General features: G+C 34.1%; 2 long non-coding RNA genes across 2 annotated transcripts in view; both read right to left on the bottom strand.

Moving 5' to 3' along the window:
• Positions 1-27,226, bottom strand: part of LOC118762513 — a 963,298-nt gene that overhangs the window by 446,633 nt on the left and 489,439 nt on the right. The window lies entirely within an intron of this gene.
• On the bottom strand, positions 1,614-16,609 carry LOC118762516. The gene is made up of 3 exons (XR_004998272.1): positions 16,512-16,609; positions 12,504-12,507; positions 1,614-1,624 (listed from the first exon to the last, which is right to left on the bottom strand). It is a non-coding gene; the product is annotated as an uncharacterized LOC118762516 (long non-coding RNA).

Raw genomic sequence — 27,226 nt, 5'->3', positions numbered from 1 at the left:
GTGTACGTGTGTAATACACTCCAGAAGGACAAACGGTTAATTAAATCCAATCGTTAATTAAAACAAGGAGGTAAACGTAATTAAATACCACGAAATATTTTCTCAGGTAGTCTAACGATTTAATCGCCTTAATAATCACTTTAGTAATATAATAATTAATATGAAATATTAATATGAATACTGATTGGATTTATTACGAGAGCAAAGCCCAGATCTTGGTGCCGGTTATAATCGATCATAACATTTCGAATGCTTCATTGGTATTTATTTGACTGACCACGGAAATGCAATGTCTTAAGTAGACGGCATGTAAAGATGCATTAATGTGTAACAAATGTTCTTCTGCAGAATTTGTTATTGCATTCCGCTCAATGTTTTTTCCTACTACTACCAGTTGTAGTAATCGACTCCACTGCTCAACTGATACAAAATGTATCGGTACTGAAGAGATGAAAGCCAAACACGACCTCGGCAATTAGAACCGAGAATGTAAAGAAACAGGTGCTTAAGCAATTCTACCAGATTATCGAACATATGGAAACATTCAAAACAAAACTTCATAGATCATTTACAAAAGATCAGCAGAGAAGATTTGTACAGAAATTAGAAAGTCATTCAATATGATGTACCATGAAGCAGTGTGCCTTAGATCATCGTTTACATAGACCAAAATAAATTAAAACAAAATGGAATGACCAATGTTTAATATGAGAAAAACATTTATTTATAAATAAGAAATACTATTGGTCTTTACCTTAAATATACAATATATCAATATTTCTTTCAGGTCGAAATCTACCAGTAAAGAAACTAAATTATCGCACATAATACATTTTACGTGTGTATATAAATATGTATTTGTGCGTATATATATATATATATATATATATAATATATATATATATATATATATATATATATATATATATATTATATATATATATATATATGTATCATACATGTATGCATATAGATGTATGCGCGCAAACTAACAGGTATATACTTATATTGCATGATGTTCTTGTAATTGGTTTGAACTAAGTACTCTACTTTCTAATCTAGTACTTAATGCATTATAGAAATCTAAAGTTCTAACTTCCTTTATTTAATACTTGTGTTTCTGTAACCAATATATATATACACACATATATAAACCTGTATATGTATGTAAACACACTCACATAGACATCATATACTTATACAGTAATAGCAAAGGAGAATGGATTTAACTAGTTCTACATTTCATTAACCGGCTATCACTTCAGCGTTTGCTTTGCTATATTTGCATATATCATTGCATAATATATCAATGCTCATGAGAATCTTATCCGATGCAACAACTGTAAATCTCTTTAATATAGAACTTGGTCATTTAACTCTCTTTGCTTATAATCGTAGAAACTCTGTGGATACTTATGGATTTTCAGGCGTGTTTTTCTTGTAACAATTTCCGGTTAATTGTCTGTCTGATAGCGTAAAGCTACGGATGAACTTACAAGTGTAAACTCCAGTGTTAAAACATAAATAAAATTGTTGTTGTTATCAGTATTGGTATTATGATCTTGTTGATGCTGGATCATCTATTTAACTCCTTATCAAGGTATGTAACTTTAGATAGTATTTTCTACAAGATATTTTCTGTCCCCAAAAGTGTTGCCTTTTGCAATATCGTAATGAACTAGTGTCTAGGTACTTCTGAAAAGTTTTCTTCACCAACACAAGAAACTATCTATAATCGGTTGCACTCCTCTTTTTCATATCCTATATCGTATCGTCAACTATTCTCTTATCTGCATATTTTACAAATTTCTAATTTCTCGTTTTATTTATTTTTACCGTTCTTATAACGATACGCTGGGTAAGTTACATCGACTAGCACACATCTTTTTATAGTACATTTCTCCACTAAAGTTACGTCTAGACTTATATGTTCCAGAATTCGTTCTCTCTGGATTTTAAAGTCCCACACGATTTTCATTGTCCAATGTTTTAGGACCCTATCTGTCTCGCATAAAGAATAGAGGTGTTGAAAGCACACTTTATCGTACGCCTATTATATTCCCTTTGCGCAATCATGTCACAGGCACTCACAATGTATGTCAAATTACAACATTATCACATAATGTTTGTTTCCTCTGGGCTATGCATATTCCTAATCGATTTTGTGTTTAGCACTTGATCCTGAGCAGGCAGTAACAAACATACCCATAAAATAGATTTTTGTCAAGCAATTCCATGAAGTTTCCGCTTTTAATTCTTAATTCTTTCTTTTGTCTTTCGATTTGACCATGTAATTCCACACCACCTCCTGTGCCCAGTAGCACTCGTTGCAGTACCAAAAACAGTCCCAGTGTCTTTAGAGCACGAAGGGATATTTCTGACCAGTGAATGAACCTGTGGCTTATTGTTGCCTTCAAATTATCCTTGAAAAGTATATGATTGATGTTAGGTCTTCTGTCTTCAACCGGATAGTCAATATCTGTCTCTCGTAAGACCATCGAGAATGAAAACATACCGACCACAAAGAGCAACGGTGAGAATGAATCTCCTTGGAATATTTCCTGTTTTATATTGACTACACATATGTGTCTATTTCCTGCATGCAAGGTTGTCTTCCAAAAATGCATGATACTATTCCAAATATTCTCCAAAATTTCGATACCCACGAATACGGGACCATGTCAAAGGCTTTCTTATACTCTACCGAAGCCAAGCAAAAATTCTTTAGTAGTATTTTTAAATCAGTCGTGATTACCTTGTCAATAATAGGCTAAGGCTTGGTTCTCTAAGAATTTTTCAACATCCCCTCTGCTTGAAAATTTACGTTTCATTCTGAAGCAAGTGATCATACACTTTCGCTGCAAAGATGCTTCTTAACAACTTCGAAACTAAATTCAAACAGGCAATCAGCTTATAGCGTCCATTTAACAGACTTCATTATCAAAGTTTTCTTCTATTCACCATCCAACTTGGAATTTCCTCTTCTTCTAAATAATCCCTTTAAGTGCTTCTTTCGTCATGAATAACACTTAAATCTTTTCTACAAGGCTCTTTGGATTCCATCCTGTGCAGCAGATATCCAGATTGGCATCTTCCTATCTTGCTTTTGAATATTCTTCTTTGAAAATATTTCTCATCTCAGTTTTCATAGATTAGATAATTTATATTAAACTTCATATATCTATGTTGCATCTATGTTATGCTTTTTTTCTTTTGCAGCGCCTCCCCAACCATATGTTTTACCAAAATTGTGTGGATTCGCCATCATTCAGCGCAACGTCTGTACCATTTTCCCTAATAGTGTTCTGGAGAATATCTTCTGAATTGCAGAGAACAGTCTGTTCTCTTCGTATAGTTTTTGTCTACTAGTATTGTTATTTCCCTGGCGCATGGCATTTTAGTCTGTCAATGAGGACTCTTGCGTATAGTCTATGCAAAAAAAACGTGTTTTACTGACATACATGTCCAGTCAGGAAAGCGGTGCTATACAACAGTGTTGAATTTTAATTCTTATCATATTCGATTCGCTAGCTCTCCATATTATCGCCTTCATTTTGAAATCCTATGCAGTCAATGTAATAGGTAATAATCGAGTTCAAAAGTAAATCAAATTTTATAGTTATTTCAAATATGTGACCATGTACTAATTGCAGAATTTACGTCTTTCATCCATAAAGTTTTCTTCGGAATGAGAGATTACAATCGATTTAGTAGATCGGTATATATAATCAAAAATGCTTTATTTTAGTCGATCCAGGTGAAATTAAATGCTACACAAAAGCAAATGTGTTGTTTAAAACGTATAGATTAGTTATGTGAGGAACTGAAAATTCTTTAACCATTTGGAACAATTGGCACCGTCAGTTTCACAATTCTCTCTCAATTTTACTATGTTTATGCTATGAATGTACTTTCTATGTAATCTGTAGTTTTATAAGGACTTCCCCTGCCTTTGTAACGTCATGTAACGAAATTCTGTTGGGGCATGCATTCTTTAATCAGCAAATATCAGTACCTCGAAGGAGAATCTTGTTTATCATTCCAGACTTGGAGAATTTCAAAGATTAATTCAATATTCATTAAATGAGAAAGTTTCATTAAAGCCTCTTATGGTATTCCATTTCTAAGAAAATCCATTTAATTTAAGAGATTGAACCAGTTGAGCTCTGTTTCACACTGGTTCGATGAAGGATGACAACACCCAGTAGGAATGTTGAACTAAAATATCTTCCATCTCTTGCCATCACATACAAATAACAATAACAATAAAAATTCAAAATATGCTAATTCGCAAATGAAATCACCTTAGCATTTTGTTTCTCCGAATATTTATCATTCTATACTGTCATGTAGGCATACAAATATACAGAGGCTTATAACGTAAATTTACGAGGAAGAAATATACTGGTGATAATTCATGTCTTTCTAAACTGAAGAAAATGTTTTTTTCAGAAAAAAGATTAAACTACACATAGACACATACACGAGGGATTTAAAAAGTAAGAAATATGTTGTCATCCTATTTTCCATATTTGAAATTTCACCAATCACACTGCAGACGCATACCTTGTCTGCACTGACAATATGAATATGGAAGATAGCACGATATCCTGATAACAAGTTGCTGTACGTCTCCGTATACACACACACACAACACACACACACACACATATATATATATATATATATATACATATGCATACACACACATATGTATATATTTTATATACCTTGTAGTCTGCTATGCACATTAGCGTAAACTGTACTCATTATCATTGACGTGTTTATCAAGTGATTATTTAAATAAGCCCTGCATTAAATTACACCATTAATTCATTCTGTCGTTTCAAAGCCTTCTTCATGTAGTAATAATTTTAGAGGGGAATATAATATGTTTCGTCATGTTTATATCTCAACATTGTTATGAGTGCTCTGCATTATAAAATGCAATACAATATTATACAATTGTATATTCACAAAGTGATGGAAATAAAGAAAAGCAGGTCATCAGATCTCCTGAACATCATTGTTACACCAGCAATTCAACAGTGATTCGAATATTACGACATGAAGAACACTTCAAAACGGATGTAACAGTAAGGATGCCCTTCAAGAAAAGAGATCGATAGACTAAGTAGCAGGTTTAACAAAAATATAAGTACTGGAGTTGATTCATTCAACTAAATGTTCTTTAGAGTGGTGCCCCAGCATAGCCGCAGTCTAATGATTGAAACATGTAAGAAATAAGAAATAAAAGATACACACGCACATACAAACGCGCGCGCGCACACACGCACGCACACATATATACATATACAGATACAAAGGCATTCACATATACGCGCATACGCACACACATACACACACACATATCCTGCCACTTGACTAAGCGAATTGGCAGCCACTCCGTAACGTCGAGCGAGTGCGGAAGCAACAGCTGTTCCCCCAAAATGGTGGTTTTCGTAGTGATGATGTTGATCAAAGTTGATCAGAGTTGAACCCATAAATTACCAGTCTTTGCCAACCTCACCGCTGCCATGACTGACTATTAAGATCAATGTATTTTCTTTTTTAAAAGTATAGTGAAACAGTAACATTTATAACAAACTGCAGAGAAATGACGAAAACCGTGGATAGTTAAACTGAATAAGAAGGAGTAGATTTCTTTTCTTTATATTTAAGATCTGGATATTTGATCTTCCAATTTATAGAAACTGAGAACAATGTCAAGCTATGAATGAGTATTTATAATGAGTACTCATTTTAATATGTGTTGCATGTATAAAATAATAATATAGTTAAGTACGGGTAGAGAAGTTGTCTGCCATGTTTAATAGACTGAATTGTTGCATAACGGCATGTTATACGTAAGAAAACACAATATCGTTATGTAAACATATTTAATTTTATTCCTGGTCACATTGGAAACATCCATATCTCTCTTAACAGCAATTTAATAAGCAATTATTATGCAAATGTTGATAAAGGCGAATTTTTAATCACATTTCTTCGTTTGGTATTGATTATTTTTTAGTTATTTAGCTGCAGCATATCTTATTTTTATTTAAATGAAGTGTATTTGTTTCAGACAGAGGAATCTATTTAATCTGACTGAATAAATTTCCAATCAGTCGAAAGATATCTGATAAAATGATGAGACAGAGATATATTTCAAATAAAAGTAGAATGCATCTAGAAAGTAAGACAGAATGTCGAAATGAAAATGGAGAAGAAAATATATAAAATTATCGGAAAAATTTGAGAGGTTGATAGCATTGTCATGTGAAAGGCAAGATGTTTAGAATTCGGTGAAAATAACGCCTTTACTGGAATATGAAAGGGAATCGAAGAGGTTTGATGTTAAACAGATGAAACAAACCTTCTTATTAGATCTTGTATGAAGTAGGAACATGTAAATGTTCTTAGGAATATGAACGTAGAAACTTTGATCAAATACAGCAATCTATGTATGGAATATATGATTAGAAATATTAAGCCACCAATAAGTTTTTCATTGTAGATTTCCAATCGGCGTCTCGATATTCTAATTCCATTGATACGATAATATGAATTCTTTCTGGAAATATTGCGTAGATGAGAAGATGCAATTCTAAGTTTAGCTGACTCTTGTGGAAGGGTTTGGTTAGTAAAAGAATTCATACAAAGCTAGTAATATATATTAAAATCAATTTTATGATGTCTTTAGAATTTTCTGTTTGATGTGAAAGATTTGGAGACATAACAGTAGATATTTAATAAGGCATCAATAAGAAAAACCAATGATACTATGTTAGAAAAACATTTTGATAAGAGCCGTAATCAAGCTCTTGGATATAGAATATTGATTACATATATCTAAAGGTCTTTTCGTTGACGATCAGTAATGGTTGGTTTCTCCCTACTTTAGAAATACTTATAAGGCAGAGAAATAATTACAGTATCAAGAGGTTGTTTGCGTAAATAAATCTAAAGAATATCTAAAATATATCTAAAGAATATATAAAGTATTTTTTACATAAACGGGCGTCTCGCTAGACAGTTTAGTCTATGATTCGGTACTAACATCAATATTTTCCATTTTACCACAGAGATTACAACGCGTTTATATTACATGGGTATGTTTTCTCTTGATTTTATTATGTTACAAAATATGAAGCAACATATCTAGAAATACCATTAAAAGCGCATGGAATTATAAAATTTCATAGGAAGTGTACAAAACGCCATCAATAACTATTGTGCAACAACAAGTTTCGAGAAGATTTATAGGTAACTTGGCACGGATGTAACTGAATTCTTAATCAACAGCGGAAAGACAATATGGAAATTATCTAATGAAGATTAGCGAAGTATTGTCATTAAATACGATAGCAGATTAACTGGGAATATAGATCTTATTTTAATTAATCCTAAAATGAAACAATTAGCCCTAAAATGAATTAATTGATCCTAAAATAAAAGTATAGCAAAAATTCAAGTGCATACCATATATAGAAACATACATGCACGCACGCACACATACACACACACACACACACACACACATACACACGTGCCTGTAATACACTCCTTGACTGAAAATGCGTGGAAGCTAATTGTTGATTTTTGATAAAGTGGACAGGTATTCGATACTGAAATGCAAGCTGGGCTGCGGCATCAGAACCATTGCATTTGAAGCAGAAATGCTATCAAGCAATCCTACCCTACCGGTGCATTGTCACTGTGTGGTAGGAAGCTGGCCGACCAAAATCTTTTGAGTAGATTTGGTAGATGGGAACCAAAAGACCGTCATATACATCCATACGTTCATACATACATGCATACATATATGCGTACATACATCCATACATATATACATATATATGTACTTATGTATGTATACATTTATATATCGATATATGTGTGTCTTTGTGTCTATGTCTGTTTCCCATCACCTCTTGACAACAAGTGTTGGTGTGTTTACCTCCCCGTAACTTGGGAGTTCGGCAAAATACATCGATAGAATAAGTACAAGGCTTAAAAAAATAAAAAGAATTACTAGGGTCGATTCATTTGGCTAAGACATCTTCAAAGCGATGCCACAACTTGGCAGCAGGCTAATGACTGAAATATGTAAAAAATAAAATATAACGATACCACACCGAACGTGCCTTCCATTAAAGCTGCACAGTGTTATTATAGTATAACGGGAAACTGCTCGGGTACCACAACGCTTAATCTCAAACAATATTACGCAAACTACATTTTCTGTTTCACGAGAACAAGTGACAGATGAACTCCCACAAGAAGTGGATACTTACGGGAACTCTAGAGATCCGAATGATTCCCGACCCGTCATTCTGTGTGCTCGCCCAGACATGTGTGGATGCCTTTTCCAATGGATCCAGTCTTTTTAAGTGTAGCACTGTGTAACTAACTCTATACGTGCCATGGTAGACACATGCAAATGGAAGGGTGCGGTATTTGGTGATACCATACATACCTCATTTAAAAGACTACATAAATATTTACAAATACCCTCTTCGTTTGCCTTGGAGTAATTTCTTCCGGCCTGATATAATAAACCTGTCAAAGAAAGTGACCATGGTGTATAAAGATGAGGGTTCAAAATGTCGTACATATCACTGTTATTATTAATATCAATACTGTCGTTGTGATTGCCCTTGCGGTCACGTCCCTTATGGCTTGCCTTTCCGTTCTCTTATCAATTGCGTATTTATGTGCAGACTAGTGCGCGCACGCGTGTATGTGTTTGTGTGTATGTGTGCAAGAGAGAGAGAGAGAGAGAGAGAGAGAGAGAGAGAGAGAGTGAGAGAGAGAGAGAGAGAGAAAGAGAGAGTGAGAGAGTGTATATGTGTGTGTGCGTGTGTGTGTGCGTGTGTGTGTGCGTGTGTGTCTAAACATGTAAGAGTGGGATGGCCTCTATCCCCCTTCTTGCATCAAGCTTTTCTATCTTCTATTTATAAACACTAATAAGCTTCCATAAAGAGGCTTCCTAATAACCGTAATTCATTTCGTAATAGGTACGAACATACGGGCGCTCACACACACATGCTACACATACATGTATTTGTTAGTTCTTTCTTTTAGTGTTGCCATATTTATTGATTTGTTCTTTCTGCACTGCATGTTTATAAAGTATGGATGCTTGCTTCTTTTCATTGTATTCTCGCAAATGTTCTGCAGTCCTTTCACCTATACTGCGGGCCGTTCTTCTTATATAATTTGTTGTCGTGTCCATATATCGATTTCCCATATATTGATTTCCCGTGTGGTACACTACGATTCCAGTTTTGAAGTTTTCTACAGGAGCTAACAATGTAAAGTATGGGCATGATTTATATTTTAGTAACTTGACTGAGCTGCAGGGATCTCTACAATTTAATTCTAAGTTTTGTTTTATGTAGTGCTTTTCTATATTTTTGGACATGTCCGTCTATGTGTATAGTATCGATAAATATCATATCTTGGAATTTATCATGGTTTTCATTTTCTTTACTAATCTGTCCCAGAATTTTTTCTGCTGCATGTGACGCAACCCAAATTTTCGTTGCTCATGGGATTTCAAACATTTCTACTGCATGCCTTCTGATCCCGTCTTGTGTCTATCCGGGGTATTTATAAACGGTGTATAACATCTGTACATACTATTTTAATGACGAGACTACTAGAGGAATGACAGCTATGAGAGGCTTTCAATAAGTTCACGTGGTAATTTAAATATCATTTACTTGAATATATAGCCACTGATATCAGAAAACAATTATGTACTTTTTAAATGGCACTTTGAAATTTTGTGTTGTTCATTGTTTTATAAAATGGTGATTTAGTGAATTATTTCGGCAGATGTGACGGGAATATTATAGAGATTCATCTACATAATACGCTATGCCTCAAAATGAGCGGCGAAGTAAAAGTGGTTTAAAGAAAGTAATTCTTAGCGAGATAATTCCAGAGTGAAAATCCTGCAAATTAATCCATATCAGATACAATACAATGCATAACTGAAGTAACGATCTCGATTTACTGTATCAGTGATTCCTAACCGAGGCTTTTTGTATAAGTGAATCTGATTATGCTTAATATTCTTTTTATTGTTTGGGATCACTTATATCATTGAATATATATTTTCAAAATTATAAAATCGAACGTTATGTGTATATAGATGTGTATCAACATCAAGTCTAAACATGTTCTGTAATAAACATATAATTGAAAGTTTTCAAGCTTATTGAGAATGATCTGCCATGTTCTTCAAAGCGAAGCATCTTATTTTAATCCTCTATTTTCATTGGTAATAAACCATACACCCTTTTTATGATTTACATTTAATAAGCTTGGGTGCATCATATTTTCTTAGATAATTGCAAAATTCTGCATTTAAATTCGGTTGCACAAATTGGCCTGATATATTAAAAGACTGCAGCCCTCTCTACTAGAAGTTATAATTAATGCAGTTTTGAAGCCCTGGTCCTATTTATATAGGACCAGGGCTTCAAAACGTGAGCAACCTACTGGTAACTAACATTACTCACGTAATTTTTGAGGATAGTGAAACGAGTGAACTAATAGAAAGACTAATTGCTTTTTTAGTAACGTCTATGTACATTCTAACATCAAATATTGTTGGAGCGAATATTAAGTTGAATACCACGCTGTATGAACAAATCATAAAAGCGTCATCTCAATCAAACATAATTTTCTCACAGCTAATTAGTTGCATTTATGTTAGTAGTGATTTTCACGACAAGTACAAGAAACCGGATTTAGAGAATAGACGTGAAGAATCTTTGTGGTAAACAGTTCTCGACAAGATCAAATGCGCTCTGAAAATAAACTGTCAAGAAGAGAAACTGAAGCTGTTTAACCGAAATAAGACAGAAGTGCTACAAACATCTGTCATATTTCAACCCGACAAATGGGATTTTGTACAACCCAACAAATGTAGTTTTGTAATGCTCTGTCCCTCACTTTTTAGCAATAATTGTAGGTATTAGAGCATAATAGGTTGAGTGAATCAACTATGGAGAAAACGTCTATTTTCTAATACTATAAAATGATATGTTTAAGTTTGAGTATAAAATCCATTACGGCTAATCATGTTTATTTTTCTCTTCACGGTTCAATACAATTACTAGCAAATATCTAATCAACCATTCCGATATGTGACTTAATAAAATATAAGTCATTGTTCTAAGGAAAAAATGTGTTTTACTATTATGTTATCCCGAGAAATGCCGTTGCACAAGAGTAATTTCCTGGGAAGCCCTTTTCACAACGTTATAAACTTATCTATTTGACATTACTTCTTCAAAAGCTACTGCATCTAGGAAATACGTAAGAGGCGTATTATACTTTTTCCAGCAAAAATCTAATACACTGTTGCATTTGTTGATTTGTTTATATCTAATCGGCGCTCAAATATCATTTCTAAAGGAGTTTAGTGAGAAAACGTTATATCTTCTAGAGGAGCGAAATTACACGTATATGATAATGGATTTCATTCAATATGATTTATTTTTCTTTAGTAGAATACGTAGAGAGATACATTATTCAAATAAATGCACAAGACACAGAAAATACAGTCTCATATATATATATATATAATATATATATATATATATATATATATATATTATATATATATATATATACAAGCATATATATATATATACATATATATATATATACATGCATATATATATACATATATATATATATACATGCATATATATATACATATATATATATGCATATACATATATATATATATGCATATATATATACATATATATATACATATACATGCATATATATACATGTATATATACATTCATATATATATATACATGCATATATATATACATATATACATACATATATATATATATATATATAATATATATATATATATATTCATATGTCTATATACTTATGTAGATATATGTTTCAAAATAATCCTGAACTCGACCAAGGAAAGAAAAATCCGAATAGTCGGATCCCCATATACTGCATTAATATTCCTAGCACTGTTCCTCGCATTGTTATCTGTTCTCTTAGCTATTCTTGCTACAATAGTTGCAACATGGACTTCTTCTATCTTCTTGTTCTGTTAAAATATTTAAGAAAAATTATATTAATATATCTTGTCTGCTGAAAATCCTATTTGTGAAGCTGAAGATAGCGTTGTATTTAAATTGATGTAGTAATGATTGCATTGTTCAATTAAATGGAGTCGCTTGAAACGGTCGTATTGCAACACTACTTGAAATTCTGTTAATTAATTTGGTGATATATATATATTTATATATATATATATATACATATGCAAGGTAGTACCCAAAATAAACTGCAATTGTGCAATGTTATTGTATTCACTTAGTTTTACAAGTTTACACTTTTATTGCCTTCAAAGTATTCTCTGTTTGAAAGAATGTATTGGTCCAGGTGCGTTTCCCCTCTTAGGAGCAGTACTAGCGCTCTTGCAAAATTATGTCTTTAACACCTCTGTCGGATTTTTTCTCCGCCTCTGCCACACCTGTAAATTCCGTAGCACCTCCTTCATCACCAGTGATGACTTCTTGTATCAGTTCCCGATGCTTTTCATTTTTTATCGAGTGAGACACGTGACTAATATTTATATTTTGATCAAGTGAGGCACAAAATTTGCTGCAATTTCATTCACAATTCCTCGCTCAAAGGAATACCAGTAATAACAAGTTCGTCATCAGTTCGTTGACGGTACTTTAAGATCAGTTGATGACTTTTCACGACGTTTTCATTCGTGCGGGAGATCGATGGTGGTCTTGAACGAGGTTGGTCTTCAAGCGATAAGTGAAGTCGCATCAAACGGCTTCTAGAGGCGAAAGCCTGAAATAAAACGGTTTCGTCTCACACAGAACGTTTCCTGTAATTCGGGTACCCACTCGGGCGTGTATATATATATATATATATGTAACATTGAACATTGCAGGACCATTTGCAGTGAAGAAATTGTTTCGCAATGTTCTTGTGTGATGTGATCCCCACATTTGTAGGGGACGCATTGCACGGGGGCCTAGTCTTGGGTGAATTGTAAACATGATACACATATCAGTTGGACAATATTGGTGGAACATTTTCCACTTTTTGCAAATAATGCATCACTCAATCCAGCTGTTTAAGTTGAGCCAAATAAAGTCCCACCATGCCATTTATTTTTTTGTGATTGATCATTGTGCCTCTTCGATCCTCATTATGTCTTGTTTTTTTGTAGGGGGATCACAATGGGGAGCAGTATTCGAGGTAGGGCCTAGGGAATGTGAAGAAGAGAAACGTGATGGTTTCATGATCTCTAGACTGAAAAGGTCTGAGGATCCACGAGCATATTCTGCGGGCAACATCGACTTTTTTGTGCACACTGCAGCTAAGTTTTCTGTAGACAGTTACACCTAAGTTTCCGATATTATCCGACGGTTTGAGAATGCCTTCTCTTCCAAAGGGGATGAATTCAAAGTATTCTTCGTTCAACTGCATATTGTTTTTTTGTGCCCACTGGGTTACTGCGCACACGTCCGGTTGAAACATTGTTCGATCATATGTCCCCTTAATGACTTCCTGGAGCTTAGAGTCATCTGCAAATATTTTTATGGTGCTATGTTCAATGGAATCTGCAATGTCATTGATGTAGACAATACATAGAAGTGGACCCAGCAGAGTACGCTGCTGGACTTCGCTGATGACCTGTGCTGGTCTTGAGAGGATGCCATCCACCACAGCATGCTGGGTCCTGTTTCTTTGGGAATACCTAATCCATTAAAGTAGCTTTCCACCAACTCCAGCGTTGAATAGTTTCCTTAACAGTATATTATGGTCGACTCTGTCAAAGACGATGGCTCTTGTCTACTGGTGCTGTATGAACATTTAACGTGGTTTTAGAGTCACGTTTTGGCTGCTATATCTAGCATGGTGGTGTCTTTTAGATACCCTTAACTATAATTTTAATAATAGTTATCACCTATGAGTTTTTATTCCCATGCTAGCCACTTGATATGATCAGTATTTTAAATAACGATCTTATCCTTATGTATATAATATATATATATAAGGCTATGTAAAAGTGAGGTGTGAGGGTGGGTATGGGTGAGTGGAATGTGTGGGATGGGATATATAGGGATGGTGGGGTTGGAATGTGTAGGGGTCGGTGACGATGAAGAGAGAGGGTGGATAGGAATGAAGAGAAGTATGTCAGAGCAAGAGAGGACAGTAGGGGTGGGTGGGAGTGAAGGGAGAAAGTAGGTGTGAGAGGAAGCGTATTCATCGCCGAGGCATACCTCCATATTCTTCTATAGTCATAGACTGGCGATTTAATTCGTCCCTGGTTCGATTCAGTACAAAAATGGCGATGAATCTCTATCAATCACACCTGATTTAAGTATGGAGAGTGTTGTATCTTCTGTCCATGAATTCCAGGTGTTTTAACACCCAATGCTCTGCGGGAATCGTCTAGAGACCGTTGGGACATAATGACCCGCTGAACTAACGTAACACGAATAAAAATGCCTATGTACGATATGTACACACGCACACACACACACATGTATACCATATCTTGGGCCTTATGAGTACCCCGCATTTTAGATATGGGCAAAGTCTACAGCCTTCGACGCCAATATATTATTATTGTTCTTCAACAATAAATTATTATTGTTTTTCTACCTATCATATACTGCTTGAAGCTTACAAACTTCCTACTCTTAGATTTTGGAATCTTACAATTAAATATCGATATACATGCATGTATGGATGTGTGTATGTCATTATCCAGTTTTATTTCAAAACTTCTTGCCAAAAGAGAAAGAGCAGGTTTCGAATCTACATCCAAGGCTTCTCTATTGGAATTTGAATAACATCAACAGAGTAATTTTCTATGTATATGTGTTGACTGGTATGTTTTGTTTTATGTATATATTCTCATGCATATTGTTGCATATCTAAACATGCTCATTTGTACATAAATGATACTGTTCTGGTGATGGATTCTATCTGTAGTGTTCGAAAAGCTTTGTCCTCTCCGGTTTTTGAGAAGCATAACTTCTCAAGATTTGTATTTAGGCAGTGTGTTACATATCCCCGTGCCCCAATAATTACCTGCACCTATTATCTGCATTTACATATGTATATATATATAAATATTTATAAAATTATAAACCCAGGTTATATATTTATGAATATAGATAATATATATGAATATATGTGTATGTATTATTCTATTATATATGCATGTATACATATACATAAATATATATTGTTCATATAAATACATACATAGTAAATTCATACACACCTACATGCATATGCATGAGTTCGTGTGAATATATATTTCTTACGAACTTTGAATTGGCAGAAGATTGAGCTGCGATACCTCACGTAAGCATTCCGGTTCTATGATCACGGAGCATATAACCTATTAAGATTCCCTTTAATCTTTCCTGTAACTATCAATATATTACCCTTCCGCCAACACTATTAATTCTTCTGTCTTTCCCACCATATTTTTAATTCAAAGGCCAAACCTTTTCGTATTGTGTAATGCAGATACAACTTAAACCGCGTCAAGAGTTCACATGTCTAGGGAACGCTAATTATCCAAGCATTCTCTTGGTTGCAAAACCATGCTTATCACCGAGAGTGGTGGGAAATACACTATCATTAATTTCACTGAGGTTACACGAAAATAAATGCGTGTGAACTGTACACTATGTACAATCTTAAAGCGGTCTTTAGTTGCTGTAATCTTTCTGCCATCTTATTGCTTTTGAACATCTAAAATACTGATTTTTGACATGAAATCCGATATTATTCACGTTTTCTCCCTCATGAAGCCTTCCGCCTTTTTCACGTCATAGTATTATTGATATTTCTACTTGAATACGAATCGGTTCTGTATATTAAAAAAAAGAACTTAGCCTAAAAACAGAAACAATTTGCAAACTAAGAACAAGTTATATCCTTGTCTTTTGACATCAAATTCTATACAACACGAATATGATTGTTGCAAGTCATCAATCTGATATATATCTACTTCTTCAGTAACAGAAAAGAGAAAGAAAATGATTGTAATAATTTCTTTTGTGATAGACACTATACATTTTTAAATATTTGCGTATACCTGTCACAGTGAATTAGCTTCTTATCGTTTAGATTACTTTAAAAGATATGTATGCAAGTTTGACTTCTTAAGCATAGTGGTTGTAGTAATGAAAATATTGAATTCAAATTTAACATGTGTTCCATTCGAATAATATTTCTGATATCTACTTGACATTATTCATAGATTACAGCAGCTGGAAATTGACAACCGCTGTTATGCGGCAGAAAAATACGTCCTCTAAAACCATTTTCTCCTGTACCATATATGTTTATAATATTGGTTTTGAATAAGGCGACGCTCTAGCAAAATCTTAAGCACGTCGGTCAAAATTCTTAGCAGCAACAAGCTTTGCTGATACATGCTTAGCGGCATTTTGCACGTCGCTACATTATGAGATCAGATTTCGCCGAGGTCGACTTTGCCTTTCCTCCTCTCGGTGTCGATAAAATAAGTACCAGTCAAGCAATGATGTCGAAGTAGTCGACCTATACCTGTCCCAAAATTACTGGCCTTGTGCTAAAACTTGAATTCATTATTATCATTGAATAAGGCGGCGAACTGGTAGAATCGTTAGCACGCCTAGCGAAATGCTTGCCGACATATCTTTAGGTTCTAAATTAAATTGCCCTTCATCGTTTCGGGGTTGATAAAATGAGTACCAGTTGAACACTAGGTTCGAAGTAATCGAACCCAATATAGTCGGTCTTGTGCAAAAATTTGAAGTCAACATTAGTCTTGAATTATTGTTACTGAAGTTGTAGTATTACTTGCAATGAAAGCAGAAAAGTCTGCGACCAAAAGACGTTGAGTAATTGTGATCTGGAGAGTATTCCTCAATTATTCGTGCCGCAATGCGATTCTTAACACGGAACGATGTGATACTCTTGGACAAATCTGCTCTTACTAATACGATCGTTGTTCATAGAAAAGAGGAATAAAGAGAGAAAGATAGAAGGAGGAAGAGTACTATATTTCTGTTCTGGGAGGTTACTTTATTGACCTTGAAGTGATGAAACGCAAATTTAATCCCACAAAGATATATTATCAGGACGTAGAGAGCAAATACATTGGAATACTAACAGTCAAATTGATTTTGTGATAATAAGAGTAATATCACATTGTAATCCATTCGTACTGCTATTGAAGACAAACTATGGGAATGGTTTATGTATAGGAAGAAATTTTAGTTAGGTTATCAAACTCGTTTACACCAGTTTTATAAACAGAGTCCTTGAGGACGACATATTGTTTCAATAGGAAGTAGATGGCGGTAGTGCATACCCAAAGAGCAGCAATTACTCGGCGTGGATATCATGAAACATGGAAAGCCAGAATTCGTGAAATGTCTATTTGTTCATATTTGTTTATTTGTGCTTCTCATTCTCTGTTTTTCTGTGTAACATTTTGCGATAAGGCATTCTACACAACCCTTTTATTTTATCCTCATAAACTATTTCTGTTCTATTTCTTTCCCACTCTGTTCTTTCAGTTTTACTGTGCCTTTGACTGGCTTTGTCTATATATCATTCCACCAGGAATAAATATTGGTTTCAAATTTTGGCCCAAGGCCAGCAATTTCGGGAGTGGAGTTAAGTCAGTTACATTGTTCCCAGTACTCAAAAGATATTTATCTTATCGACACCGAAAGGATTAAATGCAAAGGTGACCTCGTCGGAATTTGAACTCAGAACGTAGATACGGACGAAATGCCACTATGCATTTTTGCTCACTATGTTAACGATTCAGCCAGCTCTCCACCTTAGTACCAAGAGTAAATATTATGTGTGAGTGTGTATGTGTGTGTATGTGTGTGTATGTGTGCGCGTGCGTGTGAGACGAATTGTTTCATACCACAACTTTTAGGTAATATGATACATAATTTTTGTACATAACATGATATTTAGCATCCATATGGAAAGTAAAAATAAAAAGATATAATAATAAATGCTGAATATCACACGCGCTTATGTATATGGAATTAATTTGATTTGTTTCTACAGTAGGCTTTTTATGCCTTCATCAGATAAAAACAACAATAACAAAATTTATCCATCTTCTATGCACGGCATAAAAGATGTAGTAGATAGAAAGTTTATAAGTATTTATTATGTATACAAACTAGAGTTAAGCAAAATTCTTAGACTTATGGAACAGCTGATGACTACTCCTTGTATGGTTTAAGAGAAAGAAACATTAGGCAGTTGGAGACATATTTTTCTGCATTTTGTCAGCTGATTTGTTTGTATTTTGCAGTGAAGATAATATTAAATGTTTAACATGTTTTAATCATTATTACATTTCAGTTATAGACAAAACTACAGATTGAGAAAATGTCGAAGGTACAAATTCATAAAGACTTAGTTTTTGGTGATATTTAATAGAAAGAGATACGAGAGGTGATGAAAAATTTAAAAATGCATAAATAAAACAACGTAAATGGATATAAGTAACATAAAAACATATCTTCGCAGACGTATAAATGCAAAATTATAAACGAACTTGAGTAATCTAATTATATAATCCAACGATAAATACACGCTCGACAGAGAAGTATAATTTTAAAACCAATCTTCCTGTCTCAATGAGTTTGCCTCGCACAGAATAGATGACATGTAAGCTGGTCCTAGTTTTCACAATTCTATTTCCTGCTTATTGCTGTCTGGGCTTGAAATGATACTTGACTGAAATATAATATATCTTATTCTACAAGTGGTAATTGATATTCTTGTGTTCTTAGCTTTCTCAAAGTGCATTAATATCAAAATGTAAATTAGCTAAATGAATTTCTCTCTATCCTTGAGAAATATGTGATTGAGCGAAAAATTAATGTGCTTTTAATAAAAAGTGTCACTTGTGCCCTTTATAGCATTATGGGCACTGCTTTTACTCATGGGTAAGCAATAACTGAAAAGAATCGGCGTTGATACGTATGGGTCATGCATATGAATGTATTATTAATCAATGAAGGTGATGAAAATATTATATGTAAAAGGGATTATCTCCACATTATTATATTACAAAATCAGACAATTATCTATCACGACGTCTGATTGGTAGAATTTTTGTTCTGCTATCATACGCTTTTGTTGAATCGATGAAAGAATCTCTTGTGGACTTATCCAATCTTACTGAATCTCACTTTACTAACCCATGACGAAAGTTATAATTACGTTGAAAATTTACATCTAAACAGATTTGGGCAGAGGTGCGTGTTAATGTTTTGGCATTTCACAAACACAAGTGCAAACGGGACGTTGTATTATTTAGCCAATTATCACATTTTCAACAGGAAAATATTAACAAATTTTAAAATAAGAATTACTAAAGGAAGTGAAATAGATGTCCATCAAAGAGGAATCGGAGCTCAAAGCGGAGCTTTTACAAGCTCACCGCAACTGAATTTTGAGTAAGGAAGTCGAATATGTCAAACGAGAAAACAAATCCCATCGCTGGCTTTTTATCATCCAACCTTACCTTTTCTGATATAACATCTATTAGTGATATCTTTTATCTTTTATCTTTTACTTGTTTCGGTCATTTGACTGCGGCCATGCTGGAGCACTGCCTTTAGTCGAGCAAATCGACCCCGGGACTTATTCTTTGTAAGCCCAGTACTTATTCTATCGGTCTCTTTTGCCGAACCGCTAAGTGACGGGGACGTAAACACACCAGCATCGGTTGTCAAGCAATGCTAGGGGGACAGACACACAAATACACACACATACACACACACATATATATATATATATATATATATATATATACATATATACGACAGGATTCTTTCAGTTTCCGTCTACCAAATCCACTCACAAGGCATTGGTCGGCCCGGGGCTATAGCAGAAGACACTTGCCCAAGATGCCACGCAGTGGGACTGAACCCGGAGCCATGTGGTTGGTTAGCAAGCTACTTACCACACAGCCACTCCTGCGCCTATATATATATATATATATATATATATATATATATATATATATATATATATATATATATATATATATATATATATATATTAAAACATTAACAAAGCCGCTTCATATTGACCGCCAAACATCTAACTTGGTTTTGATAAGGCAACATTATATGAATCAATAAGTGATTATATTAATGCTAGTTTTGATTACTTATCATCATATTTGTGTGAGGATTGGTATTTCATTTTATTGGATGATGATCTCTTTAGCATGATACTACATAAGGTTTTAAATCAGTCGTAGTGAGACCCCATTATTAAAGTGGGTAAAACCCAGTTATGCTACCCTTAGGTTGAAAAAGTTATATTTCACAAAGCGACCCTCTACACAAATACGTCTTCACACAGAAGCACGCACTCACATATACATAATGGATGGTTACATGAAGACAATCGGCGTACCCAATACGTATGAACGAAATCAATACTAATGATATTGTCGGGTGTTTCGTCACGATGCCATATGTGGAATTAATCAATAGTTTACGTCATTAATTAATTCATATTTAAACAGTGTTATTATTGCTAACGTGTTTATTGTAAAAATTACAAATGAGGTCTCATTTAATTTAATCTTAATAAATATATTATTTTGAATATTAGTATTGTAATTATTAATTTGTATATGCACCATGGATTTTACAAAACCGTGAAATTATTGTACCTACGTTACACGAAATGCCAAGTATATTTCCGCCCCATAATGTGTGTCCCTATATACATAGATGCTTACATACATGCGTACACACTTATACAAAGTGGTTCAAAGAAATAGACACACACACACACAATATAGTATACAAGTTCATATAAAATACATGTATTAGCACGCTGATTGATTTTCAAACCCAAATCGTTTACTGTTTATTATTATCGGTCTGAACAACTCATCGTCTGACATTATTAACGAAAGGGTTCTTAAAATAGAACTCATTATCTAAAATTATATAATGATCTGGAATTTTTAGCGCAATGGGAGAAAAATATTACACTGAAGGAACACATTTAAAATTCCATTTCGATATACAAATGTAGATTAATTAATTTCACAAAACAATTACAAAAAAAAATCCCGAAAAAACCCCTGCAGAAATGCTAGTTTAGAGAATCATCTTCGCAGAATGGAATTCAGTTACTAGTTGGTTTGAAAGTGTTCATTATAAAAATACTAAAAGATTTACAGAATTTTCTCTTGCTCTATTTTATTGTCTGTTTCGAGAAAAGAAATTTATATACTTATTAGTGAACTAGAATTTGCTTAGATATATCATGACATACAGTATAATGAAATCGAGAGTATAAGTCATGCCCGGAAATTTCTATTTTTATCAAATAATTTCACTGTGTAAAACAAAATTACATAAAACCAAAAGACAATAAAAACATAAAATATTGGGTGCAAATTTACAGAATATAAAAAACGTAGACAGACAGGTGAATGAGCACGAAGCAGGTGAATATATATATATATATGTGTGTGTGTGTGTGTATTTATAGGCGCTGGAGTTTCTGTGTTAAGCTTCTCAACCACATACTTCCGGGCTCAGTCCAAAAGCGTGTCTTCTTCTATGGCCTCGGGCAGACCAAAGCCTTGTGAGTGGATTTTGTAGATCCTTTGGTATCGGTGTATTTACGTCCCCATAACTCTGCCAAACCAGTCCGATATAATTTATACCAGGCTTACAAAGAATAAGTCTTGGAGTCGATTTGTTTGCCGAAAGGCAGTGCTCCAGCATAGACACAGTGAAAACACTGAAGCAAATTTAAAGAGTAAAAGAGTATATATATATATATATATTCTATCTTTACTGAACTGTTTCGCCTCACAAACACATGCATACACACACGCACTCGTATATGGGAATATATGTTGGTAGATATGTTCTTATCATTGTAGACATAATGTTACATAATCAAACGTGCATGCGACAATACACAAATAAGTGATATTATGTTGTAAAGATTAAATTTGAAGTAGGTATCAATTGTATCAAATGTTTTATGGAAAAGCATATGTAAATTAACTAATGTTGACATTTTTGATCATATGTCTCAATACAGAAGTTGAATACATATTTCTTACTCGAATTCTGTTGTATGATTCAAATAACAACTGCCATATACAAAGGTCGCTATATCTTTTGGCAATTTGTTGCATCCATAGATGACAGCGGGTTAAGAGCAGAAATAAAATCGTTTAGTGGTCACATTGCCTGCTACTTTAAAGTTAATAACTGTATTTTGTAATTTATACTACATATGTGCACTACTCACACACGCATACACACACACACTTACACACACAGACATACACACACACGTACACGCATACTGGCACACACACATATACAAGTATGTATTTTATAGATACACAGTCGCACACATACATGCGCACATATATTCTTATTGCCGTAGAACGAAATTGTTGAATATATGCATACAAATGATTTCATTATTATATGTGCAGAGAAAATACACAGACAAACACAAACACGAATATATGCATATATACTTATACATGCGTATACATAATATGCATATACATACATGAATATAATTACATATATATATAAATATATATAAAACACATACACAAACATGTATATATATACATATTGAAGCAATGCAATTTGCCGAATGTTTCCTGGAAAAAACCTGTTATCTCATGGGTGGAATAACATCTATACGTTGATATATAATTGATGTTTTGTGTTGATGTAATTATACTTTATTTGGTTTGCAAAAAAAATATCCATTAATTTTGTAAATATAAGAAAGTATTATTTGTCGTATTGCGCGGTATTAATTATATTGCGGTGAACATCGCAACAAAAATATTAATTATATCAGACAGAAGTTGTCTACATGCACAATCTCAAACATGTACATGAATACGTATTAACATTTGTACAGTCAATGTAAGATATATATGTATATAAATTTGTAGGAATATATGCACATCCACATATTCCGGAGCGTGTCATCAATTCTTTTATCCATTTGCTTGTGAATTTACTAGCGTTTGTATGTGTATGCATACTCGAATATAAAACTTCATGCACACTCCAACACACACTCACCCAGGAACACATTTTAATGTGTGACTATATATATAAATATATATATTATACACACACTCACACACACACACACACACACACACACACACATATATATATATATATATATATAATATATATATATATATATATATATATATATATATATATATATATATATAAGTTCTTGTTGGGCTATTTATGGGCGAGCCTGGGCCAATCTCATCCCATTTCTAGTTCACTTAAAGATCAGGGCCAAACCAGACACCGAACAATTTCACCGGTCTGTCCATCGACCTGCTATGTTGTTCGTTGCCATAGACTCGGGTCTCCAGTCGCCGAGTTGCAAGTCTACAGATTTGTTCGGATGTTTTCTTAGCTCCTGCCATCACCTCATAGTTCTTTAAAATAAAATCGATCACATGAATTTGTGTGTGACGCAATTACCGTGATATCGTCTGCATAAGCCGACACAGCTCTACCAAATCCCAGTTCGCAAGATATAGCCCTAAAGAGCCTTAACTTACGTAGTGAAGGCATGAGCACCAGAGAAGGAACTGTTTACTTTATTTCGAGAGGACCCGTTTAGCTTGTCCACCAAACCAGTGTTAGATGCTCTCAAGCCACTGAAATCGGTTCTGAAACCGGCTACTTTTAGGACTTCTTCCGAGTAGCGATTCTCGACCGAACTGAAGGCTATCGACTGGTTCAAATTGATCAAAGCCCCATTGAAGTCAGTTTTACTATTCATTCCTTCTATGATGTAAAGCGTTAGGCGAAGTTTGTCGCACACGATTCTGTTAGGGACCTCACATGTTTGAGCTTACCGATTAAATCATCCATGAGAAGTGCTAACCTCTTTGTTAAAATTTTAATCAAACTTTTAAACTCAATATTTAACAGGCTTATGGGTAGGAAATTGTCTATAATATCCGCTGTATTGGCTCCTTGTTTCAGTAATGTTAACACACTTAGACTAACAGATCTGGGAATTCTTCCTTTTTGTTGTCAGCTGTGATAGACGTTTGCGAATCAGCTCTGTCTACAGTAACACAGGGAAATCCTTAAGATGACATGTAGCCAATACACCGTACCCCTATGGTTCTTCTAACATTAAGCATATATCAACAAGTAAAACGGAAGAACATTTACAAAATGTTTGAAGGATAACTGTATTTTTTTTATTTATATGTTCAAATTCGGATTGCTCTTTTACTAGTGTCTAATGTATCATACATAAATCTTCACACTGGTGGTGAAATTCACATAACTCTGTTGAAAACAAGGGGATTATCAGACAGGGACATTTGGAGAAAATATTAAATTTTATGACGCTGACAAATCACCAGCAAGCTCATATTACACCAGGAGATATTCTTCGCCATTAAAATGACGTTAATTATTACCATAGCAAAGTAAAGTACTATAATCTTGGCGAGAAGCTTGGGAGTTATACCAAGCAGTACAATATAGAAGTGAGATAATGTGTCTAACATCCTATTTTACCTGCATGAAGTAGAAGAATAAATTCCAATAGCATGTTCTTCATGATGCACCTAATACTTGATTCAAAATAGTAAATTTTTAATTTACTTCTGAAATCATGAATGATAAAATAGAGATCGAAATTACAAAAATACACTGCACATATGGAAGGTGAAATGATCGTTAGGGTAGTAAATGCATGCAAATGACACTAAATAATATCATTAACAATAGTAGCAAAAAACAGCCTCAACAACAACAAAAGCAACGGCAAAAATAACAACAATAAGGACTACAAAAAGAAGAAACACAACGATAACTGCCGCAACAAAACAAAAACAACAAAAACACCTGGAAAGCCAGAAAGCCATTAAACATAGAAGTGAAAATCTAAAAAGAAAAATCATAACAAAAATATAAATATCCAAACGATGCAAATACCGAGAACAATGCTGAAAAAACATAAATAAACATATACGGTTAGCTGGTGCATTACAAACCACATAACAATAGGAAGTGAGACACTAGAGAACCTACAAAATATTATCAAACTAAAAACCTAATTAGAACAAAAGCAAACATGAACAAAAAGCCAGAATAGAAAGCCATAAACATAGAAAACAATAAACGACACCACTATAAACGTTTAAATAGTTAAGGATTAAATGGCATACACATTTTTTTATGAACGAATAAAAGTACTTGACTTAGGATGAACGGTTAGTAACGACAGCTGAAAAATGCAATCTTAACTTTTATAGATCTATATTAAAATTTCTACACATGTAAGAATATAAGAAGCCCAAGCAAACATTTAGAGAACGTTGAAAATAAAATGAAAGTAGCACGAAAGCAGGGCACTCTGTCCGTTACGACAACATGGTTCCAGCTGATCCGATCAACGGAACAGCCTGCTCGTGAAATTAATGTGCAAGTGGCCGAGTACTCCACAGACACGTGTACCCTTTACGTAGTTCTCGGGGAGATACAGTGTGACACAGAATGTGACAAGGCTGGCCATTTGAAATACAGATACAGCAAAAGCAGGAAGAAAGAGCGAGAGAAAGTTGTGGTGAAAGAGTACAGCAGGGTTCGCCCCCACCCTCTGCCCAAGCCTTTTGCAGCTGTAGGTGTTTTTGCTCAATAAACAGACACAGCGCCCGGTCTGAGAATCGAAACCACGATCCTACGACCGCTAGTTCGCTGCCCTAACCACTGGGCCATTGCACCTCCATGTTAATAACCAAAAAGGAACATAAATTTAAATCATGCAGACACAAACACTGCAGAAATGTAATATTGGAAAAAAGTATTTGTCTCCAAAATCAAAGAATGCATTAAACAAAAGAGTCTTTCAACATTGGAAAAGATGTCTTTTTATGAATGTCGATAATTAGGCATCAAATAAAAACACTTCAACTTCACCCCCAAGAGGATATGATGACCTCGGCAATAGTAAAGTATAAATCAATACAGTTCCAATATCAAGATAAGCAATATAATTTTGACTAAAATTATGTCAGTGAACGAATCGCCACAGGAGCTAGTGTTTGTCTTTTTTTTAAACAATAAAATCAAAAACTGAAAAATCGTAGTTGCGTGAGGTGGGAGGGAGGTATTTCAGCTTAGAACTGATATCATATACTTGAATAAACGAACAACTAAGATGTACGATTAGATGGTACAACGCGAAAATTCTGGTTGGAATGTTTGGTAACGATAAGGTGGTAAGCTGGCAGAATCATTAGCACGCCGGGCAAAATATTTAGCGACATTTTTTCCGTCTTTACGTTCTGAGATAAAATTCTCTCGAGATCAATTTTGCCTTCCATCCTTTTGGGGGTCGCTAGAATAAGTACCATAAGTGGGGTCGATATATACCATACACGAAAAAGGCGAAAATATCTTTAATAGCATAGAAAATTTGTATTGCTGGGGAGAAAATAATCTTTAAGTAAAGAAACCTAAATCATTCGTATAATAAATATTACAGAGCGATATGGTCGCCTATGATTAATAATCATCTGGACAAAATAATTAACTTCCAGAATATAAACCATGGCGCAACTGTCAAATAGCAAGGTCATAAATGAAGATTGGAAAGTGAAAGACGGACCTGAGAAGCATGGAGTGCATTGACTCCTAGACTGCTCTTAACAGTGTTCCTGACACCTAGATTATAGAAACATTATCCAAGAATACAGAAGTAACAATATTAGAGATGCATTTAACTGAACTTGAGTAAATGGCAAGCCATTCTGAAGATACATATAAAAAGGGAATTTTAAGAACTAATTGTATTTCTATTAGAATATTCCAAGAGTACACTGCATCTGCAGTACCTTTCTCTTGTACCCAAGTGCCCCGTGATTGATAAATAACTAGAGACGCTAATTAAGAACACACACAAACACACGGATATACCACTGGAAATGATGGGTTTTGGGTTACACAAAAAGACATGGAATGAGAGCTCCTGAACACCCATAAAGTCATATTCTTAAAAAGCCAATATTTCAGGGATCCGGATAACTATTAATAAATATATCGTTCTGTTGAATGAACAAATCCAGCTT

This window comes from Octopus sinensis, linkage group LG3 (assembly GCF_006345805.1).
Source record: "Octopus sinensis linkage group LG3, ASM634580v1, whole genome shotgun sequence".
In the NCBI taxonomy this organism is placed as follows: Eukaryota; Metazoa; Mollusca; class Cephalopoda; order Octopoda; family Octopodidae; genus Octopus; species Octopus sinensis.
The sequence above is the reverse complement of the archived record's forward strand: the minus strand, read 5'-3'. Positions and strand labels throughout refer to the sequence as shown.